Genomic DNA, 7,431 nt, shown 5'->3' on the forward strand with positions numbered 1-7,431 from the left:
AGGATCAAGAAAATCGTTGGACAGAGGCGGATCGCCTTCAGTTACGATCATGGACGATAGATGAGCAGACAGAGAACACGCGTCCATCGTTGCAACGTCCTCAGGACGACGCGATTACGAGAGTATGCGAAGGATACTGCATTAACTTTTCGCGTCGGTATACGAGAGAGGATGAAATAAAAAAAAAAGGGAATCGGACCCTAGAACTCGCGAAAAGGATGATGGAAATTTCGTCGCGATACTGTCTCTCATACTGAAAAATGAATATGGTTGATTCTACCAGACAATGGACAACCAAACGTGTTTTGACTGAAAGAACAAAATTTCTAATCGTCATGCAGAAAAAAATGCTAGAGATTCAGATAAATAATCACTTCAATGCTCCTTAGCAAATTTATAAAACAACTGATGTCGTTGCTACCGCAACTAAATTTATTAGCTGTTTGAATTTAGGCACTACAGCGTAAAATATTAGCTAAAACGCACAATAATACTAAAATCATATTCACATTCTTAACTAGGAATTTAATGTTTTCTGTTTTTTAACGCAAGCTGTCCTGTACGATGTTAAATATATACTGATTTTGTCTGCAATTTGGTCACTTACTTAAATTAATGCTATGTCGTATTTGAAAAACACGATTAAACACTGATGACCTCGAACTCGAGATTTCTGAATCACGAGTTAATCACCTCAGGTACTACATCACTTGGTCACTTGGTATAAACGTATTTCGTATCGTCTATACAGCCAGGTAGAAAGCACAGTTAATCAACCTTAACTACTCAATTTGAATAATTATATTTATATTATAATAATTTCAGCTGATAAAGTTGTATCTCGTAGCAAATGTATTTTATTTTTAATAACCAGTTTTTAGCAATAACAGCAAAATTTGGACCAGCTATTGCTAAGTCATTTCTCCGAGTGTATTTACAAACATACCCTAAAACACGTTTTGTTATCCATTGTCAAATACGTTCGATACAAACTTTTTTTCAGTGCAAACCGTGAAACAGGAGACAGCCTGTACGTATGTGTGTGCGCGCGCCGCACACATATTTTTCTTATCAAATCGTCATGATTGAAGAGAGGAAACGATTGTTTGCTCGTATAGAACAGATGAATTTACTCACCGGCCGATGCCGTTTCCTTCTCGCCGGTCGCTCTGTTTCTTATACCGGGTGGACGCAGATCTTGGATCATGAAGCTCCGCTCGACGACGATCGTCCGTCACTCTGTCACTTCCGAAATTCATTTCACACACAATACACTCTCCAACGCGCACTCAGATAACGAAGTTGTCATTATACAAAAGACTTTGTTCATGTTGCCCCTTTCCTTCAGACACAGTAAAACTGAAAATTTCCAATTAGGCCAATTATTTTTGAATATTTGTGCATCATGCAATCGTTGTCGACTCACCAAGTCCTCAAAAGTTATGATGCACAAATAATGTTCCCGATTGGAAATTTCGATGTCGCTGCACTTCGGGAACAGGACAGCATTAATGGAGTCTTCCGTGCTCCCGATTCCGCGACGTTACGCGAGACGTTAGCAACACTAAGCGGCAACTTCACGTCGGTACTAACGGAGTAAGTCAAGTCAACTGATAAATCGACATAATCGCTGAGACATACTAATAAGACTTTCAACGAGCCTGAACCGGCCGAAACGTTGTTGATAAAAAAGAAGAAGATATTTCCGCGATTAATAACGTCGGACATTACACTCGTCGCGATTCCATCGGGATTCCCCGTCGTTCGTTATGCATAATGACACGACGATTATCCGTGAGTATCGATCGTACTAAAATCTGCGAGACGAATAACGCGCACGCTGTACGTGTCGCTGGAACGTTACGCGATAACAGCAACGTTTTTTTATTTACGCGAATGACGAAGGACACGCGCCGGCCGGCAAGCGGTTTGTTGACTAGCCAGTCACCTGTCGCACAATCAGCGCGCGTCGCTCGCTCTGGAATGCGAGCTCCGTAGTCGTTTCGTGCTTACACGTCGTTTTTTCGCCGAAAGACGCGATTCCGCGTCGACACGTACCGTCGTGGCGTATCGAGCAACTCGGTCGAATCATCGAGGATGTCGATCGACGTTTCCTCCCGCGATTAACGGATTTTCGTGGATCCTCGCGAAACCGATCGTTCCCCCGCGGAGCGACGTGAAGTTGTCGGCGCGTTCTCCGAATTTATCCGAATTTATCCGAGGATCGTCGTTAGTTTCACGAACGTATCGGTGGTCAACGGACAACGTTCGACGGGTGCTCGTCGTGTCTCGCGGTTTTTCTCGCTCATCGGGAGTGCGTGACAAGCGTCGGGGGTGTCGGCGACTGGTGATCGTCGTGGAGCGTCGATCGCTCGATCAACCGAACGGCGCGACCGCGATTAACAATCTTTGCGTACTGGCGGAATTCGGCGGGTGACGAGTGTGTCGAATGGCGGACGATCGTCGTTGCGTCGATCAGCGCGTTCAGTGCGATCGTCACTAGACGTCTTCTTCGTCGACGTCTCGGGGCATGGAGGAGTTGACCAAGGAGCGACGGACGAGACGAGGACAGGTGTCGACGGCGAAGGGGAGCTGGTGAGTGAGCTGGTGAGTGATCTCGAACATTGTGTGTATTCGTGTGATTGGCCGCATTCCGTTCGCCAAGTTACGGCGTCGTAATGGCGTCGATGTTGTTAAATAATGAATGCGCGAGTCGGTTGCAAATTGCTATTCGCGATTGGCAGGACGACTTGAATGCGACGTTCTGTATTCTCTTCTTTAAATCGCTTTCTGTCTGGTATTTAACGTACCAAGCGGCATTGATTACGATCTGAAGGTGTAAGTTCTAGGGTCGAAAATAAATGAGTAAATAAACGAACGGATAAATCGTAATATCGGTCAGATTTGGTGGTAATTGGATGGTAACGTCGATTTGACGACGGTAATTGGACGTGAAATGAATAATCGGAACGATTCATCGATTCTGTCCCAACGCGACGAGTTAATTAATTAATCGAGGAACAGGGGAAGGGCGTAAATTGTGGAGGCAATTTTGAATCTACGTAATTTCTCCTCGTATCATCATTTTTTTTGGTCGCAAGTTTAACAATGCAACTTACAGATTTTACTCCCTATTGTCTCTAGCGTTTCTCACGTTAGGCTCTGCGTGAATAATGCGCCATATGTTTTGTGCAAAATGTTAAATTTCGGAAAGAGGACAGAGTAAATGGCGAGATCGACGTGCGCGGGACCCACGAAGTCTCTTTCTCACAATTCTTTTTCCTTACGCTTAATAATACATGACGAAAGTATGCGACTGTATCTCGCCAATCGAGATCGAAACAATTAGATCGGGCCGCGCCGAGGAAACTGGGGGGTCGGATCCTCCCGCGGGATCCTCCTCGGGCCGCGCCGATCGCGCGATGTGTGTCACTAATTAATACATCTCTCGCAGATCCATGCGAATTCTCAAAGCTCCGCTTTCTCAAACGAAAGCGAGTCGAATCGACTCATCGACACGCTCTAAAATCGCAGATCTAAAACCCTTGAATTTTCGGACCGTCGAAGTCGCCTGAGAAGTTCCAAGTTCCGTAAAAGCTTCGAGTCGCGGAACGAGCCTCGGATTTTAGATCTTTAGCACACACGCGCAAAATGACACACGCAACATTCTCACTCGCTCATCGACGACCGGCTCGCATCGTCACTTAGGCTGCGTATGAACGATACACACACGCTTGAACAATCGCGCGTGCGCGACGTTCACGCGAGTTTTTCGCGACTTTGGGGGGGGGGGGGGGGGGAAAANAGCGAAAAATTTAAGCGTGTTGTCCGAACTGTTCGGAGGATTCATGGCAACTCGAACGGTTTCAATTCAGCGTGAGCACGATGATGAGCACCACACTGACTTTCTTTTACTGCGCACTGCGTGTCGATCTCTATGATCGTTTTCTTATTTTTCTCTTCTCATTCGATGGATCCTACAGATCCCGTTTGTTATCTCGATATAATAGAAATATCTCGTGTTTCGCGTGATATATCGATCCGAGGAAAATCACGGTGTGTCCGTTTTAAGCATACAATCCACAGTACGTTGTTCTCCCAATCCGGATTAACAATAATTGTCGGTATTTCTTTTTGGAGGTTGCAAATGAAAAATCGTTCCGTTCGCAGTTTCGACCTTTCCGTGATAAACGCGGCAGCGGTTAACACTGTCGCGTTTGTCGCGAAAATGTTGCGTTTCCCCTACAAATGTGTTGTTTTACATCTAGATAAAAATATAATTTGTAAAATGTACACGACAAAAATATATATAAACGCGCTATCCCAACAATATTTACAATTCTGTTCACGGATCGCAAAAAATATTTGATATAAAAACGAAAAACGCTCAGAAACGCCGTATGCAAAGCAATGTCATAATGCATACACGGTTTACGGCACCGGATCTCGCAGACTTTTTAAAGATACAACTTGCAAAACACGAATAACTTACGCAAGTCAATTTTTCATTACGTCATAATATATATATATATATAGATATATATATATATATATATCAGCAGTACATACTATTTTATATAGAAAGATACATATTGGACAATTTGTTTTGTTTTGTTTTCTTCTTTTTTCCCCCTTATTCGTATCTACCGTCTCGTCTACGTATATACGCTATAATTATGTGAACTAATCACATTTCGTTTTGTTACACTAAGCGCCATTTCTGCCGTATTAATCGAAATGTTTCTCGGGCGTTTCGAAATAAATCGCGTTTCCTCTCGATGCGCAACGTCGAAGTGCTGACCCGCGACAACGTCGCGAATGACAACGAGGCTATTTATCGATGCTTCCGAGCGCGCCGTATTGAACATTATTAATCTCTCTCCCGACGGAAGGTTCACCCCCGCGCAGGTGAACACTCGCAATCGTGATTATGTCATGCTAAAAATGTAATCGATGTAGCCACGCCTCGCGCGATTTGAAGTTATACAAAATGCGGTGTGAGGGACGCGCTCAAGGTTGCTCTCTGCTCGTCCTTCGACCGGGAGTTATCTACTGAATTTTGTCTATCCGGCCGCTTTTGCAACCGGAATCAAAAGGTCGTGATCTGACCGCAAATTGCGATCAAATAACGCCGTACAATTAATACTACGATTACACGATCACCAGCGTTGACCGTGTGACCTTACAAATACTTCGCATTGAAAAGGAGATTCGTTTAACCGCAATTATCAGTGCGAAATTGAGGCATTGTGTAATTTTAATGCTCACAGAGAATGGAAGTCTAAAATCTACACTGAGAAAGAAAGAAAAATTCACCCGTGGAATATAAGATTTATTTTGCAGAAATAAAATTGATTTCACAGAAACAAGATTTATTTCTGTGAAATAAGTCTTATATCCCGCGAGTAAATGTAGAAGTACTTTTTTCTCAGTGTACGATACCGTTTGCGATCGCGTCCGTAGCGAGTAACAATTTGATAAATAATAAGTAGAAACAATTGTCTCGACTCGCGAGTCGCGAAGCGTCCGGGAGATCGATGGCTGTCGCGACAGAATGCAAAGATCCCTTTTTACGCGGATATCCCAGCGCGCGCCCCTCGTTGTACGACGACGACGAGGTCTTTGGCTTTTGCGATGAATATAATATATTTTCCAAGAGACTCCCTCGAAAGCGATACGCGATGACGTCGGAAATTATTTACACAGAATGGCGTTCTTAGGCGAGAGTAAAGTGTGTGGCTGTTTATTTTGATTTGCTCCGTGTTTCACATCTCCTCCCGTTTTACTTAGAATTCGCGCTTTCTCCCCCAGCGTTCGAGTTCTCCCTCGTGTGTCTGTCGTCTCTTACCGAAGATTCGACGTACCGTGGCCACGTACAATCGGCCCGTGCAAAGTGCAAGCGCACATCGGATGGCGGAATCGAGAAAGGATCAATTCCGCGTGATCCGCGTGATCGCCGGTGGCGCGAACGAAAAGAAAGATTGCACGCCCGGTGTAATGGCAAGTATATTATATTCATTTTTCCTTATCGATCGCGGGACATATGCCTTTAACTCTAGTCTCTCTCATTATCGACTAACCTATCGTATAAGAACGTTATGATACTTAAGTTGAGCTGCTGAATTAACAGTACGACCGTCTCGTGAATACTTTTTAAAGTCCTTATGATTACGCTCGCGTGCCCAGACCGTCGTGGCGCGGCTCGTTGTGCTCGAATAACAGTCGATCCCCGATCTCTTTTTCTCCTTCGTACGTTGGGTGAAAATACAAAAAAAAAAAGAAAGGGAAAGAATCCGAACTCTCGAATAAATAATCTAAGATCTTTATATCGAGGCGAACCGAGAGAGGGAGGGAGGGAGTGAGGCGAAAATCGATTCGTCAGTCGCGAGGAAATTAGCGAGGCCTCCTCGAGTCCCCACTTTAGACTCCTCGTCGAGGAAACGCGTGGCACAGTTAGGCGATCGTTCTTTCGTCCTCCTGATTCCGAATCGACCGAGTTCCTCGTCCGTTTCTCTCCGCCTCGCGGAGAACGAGGAACCGCGGCCCGTTCGCGGCGATCGGAGTCGTCGTAAGTTAACACCGCGATCGGTACGCGAGACAAATGTTCCGGGGATTATAAGCGCGACGGTAATCGTATCGTTCTAAACCTTAAATCTACGCACGAGAAGACACCGACGTTACGATTAAGAGCACGACTTTCTTCGAACACGTTTAGTCTCGGAACTCCCGGGAAAACCGGGGCATGCTCCTCCCGGATATCTAGCGAGGGTGCGTCTATAATTATCTGGCCGGGTCGGAGGTCCTGGGGCAGTAACAGGACCGCGAACCCAGCTCGAGACTTGAGAACTATTCAGACTCGTGTACTTCTTCTTCTTGCTCGTTTTTTTTTTCCTACCGACGTTTAGCGTTAATTCGTCCGAGCGAGACTCGCTGATCGCGAGGATCGACCGAACGAAACGCGGTCGACGCGCGTCGGTCGAATTATCTCGATACGAGGCGATTCCGGCGAAGTCTAACGATGCAGCACGTACGTGAAGAGACATCTGCGATTAGATACTTACGAGATACATCAGGTCACGATAATTTGCCGATAGCTTTAATATCGAACGCTCGTAGGATACGGCGTAATACAGTAACGCTAGCGTTTATTCTAAACGGTAAGTGAAACGAGGACGTGCACATCGCTGAAGTTACGCGACGCGCCGGACACTGGGACACGCGGTGTTTCGCGGCGGAGGTAAACGCAGAAATGAAGAGGGTGGGACGTTTCTCTTTCGAGCGATATTCGAGAGATATACCGGGCGCGCGCTTTTCAAGGCGCGCAATTAAATCCCCGCGTGATTATCGATTCGAATTCTAGGGAGGATCGGGCGACGTGAGAGTCACCCTTGCGTCGTCCCGTGATTCTCGTTTTAACAGGCCGGGGGGGGG

The 7,431-nt window shown here is 45.6% G+C and overlaps 1 protein-coding gene across 1 annotated transcript in view; it reads right to left on the minus strand.

The window, feature by feature from the left end:
• Positions 1–7,431, minus strand: part of LOC106748674 (regulator of G-protein signaling 11) — a 28,971-nt gene that overhangs the window by 3,349 nt on the left and 18,191 nt on the right. The gene's annotated exons all lie outside the window — the stretch shown is intronic.

Source organism: Dinoponera quadriceps, unplaced genomic scaffold (genome assembly GCF_001313825.1).
Source record: "Dinoponera quadriceps isolate SergipeBrazil2010 unplaced genomic scaffold, ASM131382v1 scaffold2094, whole genome shotgun sequence".
Taxonomy (NCBI): Eukaryota; Metazoa; Arthropoda; class Insecta; order Hymenoptera; family Formicidae; genus Dinoponera; species Dinoponera quadriceps.